General features: G+C 31.1%; 1 protein-coding gene across 1 annotated transcript in view; it reads left to right on the forward strand.

Moving 5' to 3' along the window:
* Positions 1–58, forward strand: part of LOC107463084 (probable WRKY transcription factor 11) — a 2,345-nt gene extending 2,287 nt beyond the window's left edge. The window contains exon 3 of the mRNA XM_052252908.1: positions 1–58. This exon is cut by the window's left edge and continues 354 nt beyond it. The gene's annotated coding sequence lies outside the window, so the exon portion shown is untranslated.
* The last annotated feature ends 7,964 nt before the right edge of the window (positions 59–8,022 follow it).

An 8,022-nucleotide genomic window follows, 5' to 3' on the forward strand; every position in this document is an offset into this window, starting at 1 on the left:
AATGATTATTGTTATTATAAGATTATAAAATTATTATTATAAGGTGGTGGTGGAAGAATGGAATCTTTAGCTTCTCCCACTAAAAAGTCTTACCTATTACTTTATGATGGAGGGGGAAAAATTGAAAGTCTTGGAGGTAGTAGAAAAGGTTTCTCAATTGTTTTGTGGGGGCTATAAAATATGGTTAAAAAATCGAGTTGATATTCAATTTGAATCTTAAAATTTGAGGTTGGATTTAAATTAATTTTTAAAATTATAGTTAGTTTAATTTGGCTGTCAAAATTTATAATAATAATAATTTATGTTATTTTTGAATTAATTTTTGTAAATAATATGTTAATTTTTTATATAAAAATTAATTACCATAATGTATTGATTTTGCAGGTTTTTAAATTCATTACAAATTGGTTCATCTTTGAAATTAGTTTTTTCCACTTCAAGGACAAATTAATGTTAGAACGATTCTGAATTTTATGGGATGAATCATCTCAATTTTTTGTATTTAAGAGGATAAAATATGATTTTTCACTTATAATTTTATAAGGGAAACAAAAAAAATATATAAAAGTTAAAAATCACATTTTATTTTTTTAATTAAAACAAAAAATTAAAAAAATTCATTTCCGAATTTTATATATAGTCCTCGTGGAATGCCTAGAAGGCTAGAACACAAATTTAGAGAAATTAGAGCATTTGTGCGTCTACATTTGTGTCTGCGGATTATTAATAAACTAATTTTTTATAAGACAGGATCCTTAACAAATTTTAATTTTCTAAAAATCTTTAAAAATTGTTTTTATTGGATAGATAGACTCCGTTGTTGTTGTAAAGGGATTAATTAGTTTATAATGATAATTTTTTGGAACCAATATACCGACAGAAATAAATTTTGGAGATTTTTATAAAATAAAAGTTTATTAAAAATTAAAATATTTAAAGTCTTAGTTTGATAATTTTTTTTTATGTGCTTGTACTTTATTCATTTGTGTTTGATAAATACATAAAAAAACTATATATTTATACTTGTAATTTTTAAAAGATAAAAGCATTTTTTAAAAAGCAAAACCAAAAATACTTTCATATTCCGATAATCCATATTTCTCCAATGACATGAATTATATAATGAAACTTTAAATCTCCTTGTGAAAATCTCTATGGCCTTTCAAAACCAGGTATTTGGTTCATTTTCCAAACTGGTTGACAATTCTTTCTTCACAATTCATGAGTGACGAGATATTATTCCACAAACATTATTAATAAAAATAAAGATGACCGAAACGTGTATGTTATTCAACCTTATATTTCTTGACTTTTAAGCGTGTTTAATTTTCTAAACGTGAGTAAGGTCAAAATATCCCTATTATTCTTTTAATTTGCTGCATATTCTCGAATATTAAAACCACCATAACAACCAATACCTCATTACTAAAGTTTGAAACCATTCATCCATTCAGTAGACTTATGATATTAAACTTGATTCAATTATTGTCCTTGCTTATGGCCATTTCTTCCACGGCCAATATTTTATAAAAAATACTATTTAAACACCGATATTTATATATTTATGTATAAATATATATATAATTTAATTTATTTTTAATATATATTTTATATTTTAATATATATTTTATTATTATGGCTGATTTTAGTATATTGACGTCAAAAATGTGTTTCAGCAAATTTGTTTATCAGTGAATTGGAAGACTTAGAAAGTCAATCGTTAATTAAATAATATATATTTCGTTTTTAGCAAAACTTGCTTTGCGGACGTACTTTCTCATTGATTTTGTTGTCTGCGTTTTCTTTTTTTTTTGTAACAAAAAAATAAGCTTTATTTTATTGATAGAAAATAAATAATAGTGGCCTCCAATTAGACAACACACTACAATAAGTCAAGAAAAAAAAAGGTTTTTTTCAAATAGCGATTACAATATATAGAAAAGAAGAGAAGAGTAAAGCTTAAAAAAGGAAAGGAAAATGCGGGTTTACAATGCTCATGACTTTCGCTGTTGGAGAGTCTGCTTGAGCCCGAATTTTTGAGCAATGCTAGGCGGCAGCAATTTTTGTGATTGTTAGCCATCAATTAGCCATCAATGATGGTTTGATGGTGTGAGATTGGTATGAGATTTCATCCAATGGCTCACCTTCCTCTGCTGGTTACATACTGGCCAAAATTCAATAAAACTGCTGTCCCTAGACTTTTCCTTTTTTTAAATAAGAGCCATTTATCTTTGAAGATGAAGAGGTTTCGCGGAAGCCATAATTTCTATAAGGTGAAAGCAAAACTGATACTCTGTGTTTTATTGTTTACAAAAGTTTTGAGTCTTAATGTTCTTTGTAACATTATGTACTTTTATTTTTTTCATGATGTGCTAGTATTCTAAATTTACCTGCCCTCCTTAATTTTAAGTCGCAAGAATGAGTATTTTTTTTGTTAGCACAAATAAAGAGCTGTTATGCAGATTATTAGTAAATTTTAGTTGATTCGATAACTAATAATTTGGGAGTCAAATCTATTACCCTTTTGAATAAGTACTAGTTTTTAAACGTGCATCAAAAATTCTATTTTTAGACAAATAAAAATGGAAAAAACTTGGAATGTAAAATAAGATTAAATTGCTTAAAATTAAAAGTTCAAATAACGAAGTAAATGACTTCGAATTTAAAGAAAGCAAAATACCTCTAACGTAGTTGAAGGACTTTGAACCCAAAGACAATGAAAAATTTTAAAGAAAAGGAAAAGATTTTGCAATAAAAAAGTAAATTGAAAAAAGGAAAAACTACACGGAATTTCAAATGAAAAGTAAAAATATGGAAGAAATCATACAGAAAAAAAACTCTTGACAGACTCAAAAAATCGCTGAGAATATGAGTATGCGAGAGTGTTTTCTGAAGACGAATTTTAATCTATGTTTCTTATGAATCTTGTATATTTATAGAATTCTTCAACCAATCAAATTTATCACGTGTTTCATATGCAAAACCTGAAAAGCAACTATCTGTCAGATACATGTATTGTATAACTGTCTTCAGCTGTCTTGACCATCGATCCTAACACCATTTCAACTGCTCTGTTTCACTTCGAGACAAACTTCATCGAACTAAATACCTTTCTCCTATCGATAACCTTATTTCAACAAAAACTCATCACGCTCAACATGATTTATCGTGTACAATCCTCAACGCCAATTGCACCATCTTCAATTTATAATTTATTTTATTCAACTAACAAATTATCCCGTTAGAACTAACGCGTTAACCGAAAATAAGCCTAAAGATAAAACACTTAATCCTAAATGAATACAATTTCTTAGAAGGATTTGTGTAACTCAATTTAAAGGTCTCTTAACTCTCTAGATCTCCCCAATTCCATTAAATGATACACCCACAATGCACATTTCTCATTAATTACCATCTTGTCTCTCTCCCAACTTTACTTTTTCAAGAAAATTATAAGTTTAAATCCAAAAGCCTTCATCTTCAAACAAAGCTTTAAAAGAGTTTTACCATTCTATTTCACGTTCTTCCTCTAACATAGTCACTACAAGCAACTTCAAACTCCCAACTTCTCCATATTTCTTCACTTATCTTGTAGATTTCTGCTTTATCTTATATGCTTTATTTCATACATTTATTTTTTTCCAATTTCATTAAACAAACTTCTCTCAAAAACCTAATTTATTTCCTCTGTTACACAGAAATGGATAAATCATCCTTTCTTGCGACCTCCTTAGCTAAGGTTAAAGGAAAACAAACTACTGAACAACTAGAAGAGCAAGCCACCACCAAAATTTTTGAACAACTAAAATTATTGTATCTCACACAGCAGATACAATAATTGAGGATCCAATTGACACAACGAATGACAATAAGATCTTTTTTCTCTTTTCTGTCGAAAATGAACTTCATTGCTTCTTGAGTCCTTTGAATTTCCCCGATCAAGCAAAAAAGGTTTTTCACTATTTTTCCAGTATTAAGAGTCAGTATTTGCTTATTAGAGATGACCTATTTGTAGTCCCTTTTGTTGACAACAAAATAATCATTTCGCAATAACCTCAAAATCTCTTTTAAGAATGCAAGTTTTCTCGATTGGTACGGAAGGATGGATACTGAAAAAGGGAAGGATGGAAATTTGGAGGGATTTATGACCTTCTTAGACTTTTTCACTTCCCACCAAAAACACATCATTGGATGGTTGGGGCTGCACTATATTTCTGGAATAAAATTACTAATAATTTTCATCTCCCTTGTGGCATGATCGGGCCTACACTTTTCAATATGGCAGCTATTATAGGGCTTTCTGTAAATGGGCCCACGACTACTTTTGATATGAAAGCTGAACAAAAATACCACATTGTTGAAAAAAGCTCTTATGGGGAATTTATCAAGCACAATATGGGAGTTGATAATAGTCCAATTACGGATAACGAACATGTTGCTTTTCTATACTATTGGCTCAATGCCATTGTATTTTGTTCAAGAAATGTCTTGATGTAGAAGCTATTTCTTCCATTAGATGCTTTGATTCATGAAAATCACAAATTTAGTAGGAATCAAATCATTGAAATGTTTCCCAACTTTGTTTAACATCCTTTATAGAAATAAATTAATTGACGCTTCCCCATCGACCAAGACCTTGTTAACACATATGCCACTCATTATGCTGCTAATATGTAATGGTAGAAGGTGTGACCTTTGCTTTTCTGTAGGCCTTTTGAAACACCCTACCTCTTCAACCTCACAAATGAACGCAAAAGCCTCCTCATTTCTAAGTCATAATCGTCACTCGGATTTTTCTCATATTCTCCCAAATACTTTGTAGGAATAATGGAGATTGTGCTAACCATCTCTTCATCACCTTCGTCAAAATATTCCTCATTAAAATTAGTATCTTTTTCATTAGGTTTAATAAGATTAGCTTCGACAAATTTACCTTTACTACCCTTTGCTGGAGAAGGAACTCCCTTTGGATAAGTCTCCCCATCCGATGGAAAAACCATTCTCATATGGACAGAAGGTGTTATCCCCTTATCCACAGAAGTCGATGGCTTGTCACATGTGAGTCGACGAAAGTATCTTCCACCTCGATTTTCTCTTGCTCTTCCTTAAGGATATAGGTAACGACCTCGATTGAATCCTTGATAGCCCTTTTGAGCTTGGCATTGTCGATATTTTTGCACTTCTCAATCACAAAACTCATGACAATTCTTAATCCATTGAGCCCAAAGTTCTTGATAATGATTCATTGAAAGAGAATAATTCTCTTAGAGATTTTGAGAACTTTTCCCATCTTGGTGTCAAGAAGGATGTCTCTGACGAACTTGCTCTTCTTTATGAGCTAATTCTTTTTTCATCCTTTCCTTCTTGAAAATGGCTGCACTTTCAGCATCAAATACATCATTGCATTAAGGGCACAACGAAACATCTCGATCTTTCAATTTTTTATGCATAAAAAATTCCAACAGTCCCTCATCTACTCTAAGGTAAACTTGTCAAACACTCCCTTCAAAATCCCCAAAGCTAAACCAAACTCGAAAGACATAAATAGGGTTTAGCAAAATTTACTTCAGCATCAAAAGGATTAGTATCGACCTTCATCTCTTTTTTCCATCATCAAACTTCGATCGTCCTTCCAAAATCGCTTCTTGAATCAAGTCCCTGAACCGGACACAATTATTAGCAAATGGCTAGTTGGTTGATGAAATTTACAAAAAGATTTTTCTATCAAATCTTTAATCGAAAGCAATATTTTGCTCTCTAGCAAAACCAATTGTTTATTTTTAAGCAACACATCAAATATTTGCTCCGATTTTGAGATATTAAAATTATACTTTTTACTACTCTTATACTTCATGTCATTGAACTTATCAACATCTATAATTTTCTTAAGTGAAGAACAAATATAAGGTGGCCCATTCTTTAATTTAACAAAATCGACTTCAGAAAATTCAACATCAGATTCTTAACTCGAGGATCCCATTTCAATATACAGAACTTTTTTTTCCAAGTAAAAGACTTATTCTTAAACTTTTTCTCACTTTTAAAAACTTTTTTCTTTTTAAAGAATTTCTACCTGTCTAACTCTTTCAGCCAAGTGAGCCAAATCAGGTATAGGTACATTAAGCAACTTTCAACGTATGTAAAAATCTAGATCCATAATTCATATGTTCACTACCTCACTTTCGAGAAGAGAGACATAACATTTACTTCGAGCATTTTTAAATCGAATCATAAAGTCATCTATTGATTCACCGTTATTGCGCTTCAAAGTAACCAAATCGGTGATTGTCACATTTAACTCTCCCTTCTAAAATTGAGCATGAAAAGCATTTTTCAATTGTGCCCAAGTGACAATCGAGTTAGATCTTAAGTTTGAAAACCAAGTAAAAGCATTATTCGTTAACAAAGAAGGAAAAAATTTTATTTTCAAATTCTCATCATTTGCCAATTTCCTAACTTTACCATATATCGGACAAATGCTCAGTGGTGGATTCTCCAACTTCTCTTGCAAATTTTGTTATTATTTTAGGGTTCTTCACACCACTTGCCACTTTTGCCATTTGTATGGCAGCAGGAAATGCGGAAATAAAATATGGTCAATTCATAAAACCCACATTAATACCAACCCTATTAAGAACATCCTCGACAATCCTAGTTACTTGATAGCGTTTTCCTCGCTAATTAACATGAATCCTATCCAACACATCATCGGCATTTTGATCACGTTGAACTACATGAGGAACTTTGTCAATTAAATTCATATTGTCATTCATATCTCTAGGATTATTCCCTAAGTCCTCGATATTCACTCCTAAATTTTGATGATCACCTCATGATAATCGATAATTTGAGAAATTCGTTCAACTTGTCTAGCCAAATGCTCAAATTTGGTCTCATGATAAGTCATTATAGGATTCAAAATAGTAGTCATTTGTTGAGTCAATAGATTGACCAGGTCATGATGACTCTCATCAACATGCTGTCGAAATACAGCCATCGATCCAAAATTATTCTATGTTGATCCCACCTGATAATCTCGAGCGAACTTAGAATTATGTGATTGATTGTTAACTGCTCCTAATGCACTAACAAATCTAATTGGAGGCACGCAGGGGTGTTCACTGTCTTTTTTTTTATTTTTAACTTCAATAAAATTGTTCAAAATAATATTTGTTAGTAAAACCATCTTTATTTTAAAAAATAAATCACATAATTTGAGCATATATACGAAATTGTAAAATAAAATAAATAAAGTTAATAACTAAAAGAAGAATAAAAACAAAAAATGAAAAAAAAGTGTTTAAAAATTCTATAATTATTAATTTTATAATAGTAATCACTCTTTTATTTAATAAAAAAATAAAAATATTCGGCCCGGCAAACCGGTCCGCCCCACCCCGCCCAAACCCGCCAATTTGGCGGTGCGGATTTGGCTGGTTTTTTAAATTTAGCGGGCTCCAAATCCTAGTCCAACCCGCCTTTTTAACGGGTTTAGCGGATCGACCCGACGGGTTCAACCCGTTTTGCCACCCCTAGAGGCACGTAACCACTCATAAGTGAAGTATAACCTGAAAGAAAGCCAAAAGGAGGCCAACCTACAATTATTGCCAGTTGCGTATGCGTTTGAGAAATTCGTGGATGTGAATTATGCCTAGTATTTCCTGCATAAGGATTATTAACTATGGCATTATCCCAAGAACCATTGCCTGAATTTTGAAAGCTTTCTTCTGCATTTGTTAATTCTGCAGACGTTTATGCAACTATTATGAAAACATTATTATTTGCAGATGATCAAACATTGCTATTTAAAACTTTATCAGCCATATTTATGATTCTGTCACTTTAAAGTTGCATACACTAAATCATTACTTAAAAACTAATAAATCTTTTCTTCAAGGGTGATCTCTAAACATAAACAACTCAATCCCCCTCCTGTAGGCCTATGTTCAATTGCTTTTCTTCACGAGTAAAATACGTTTTCAAGCTTGCAATGGTTACAACTTTCTCAAATAAAATATATAT

Source organism: Arachis duranensis, chromosome 8, assembly GCF_000817695.3.
Source record: "Arachis duranensis cultivar V14167 chromosome 8, aradu.V14167.gnm2.J7QH, whole genome shotgun sequence".
In the NCBI taxonomy this organism is placed as follows: domain Eukaryota; kingdom Viridiplantae; phylum Streptophyta; class Magnoliopsida; order Fabales; family Fabaceae; genus Arachis; species Arachis duranensis.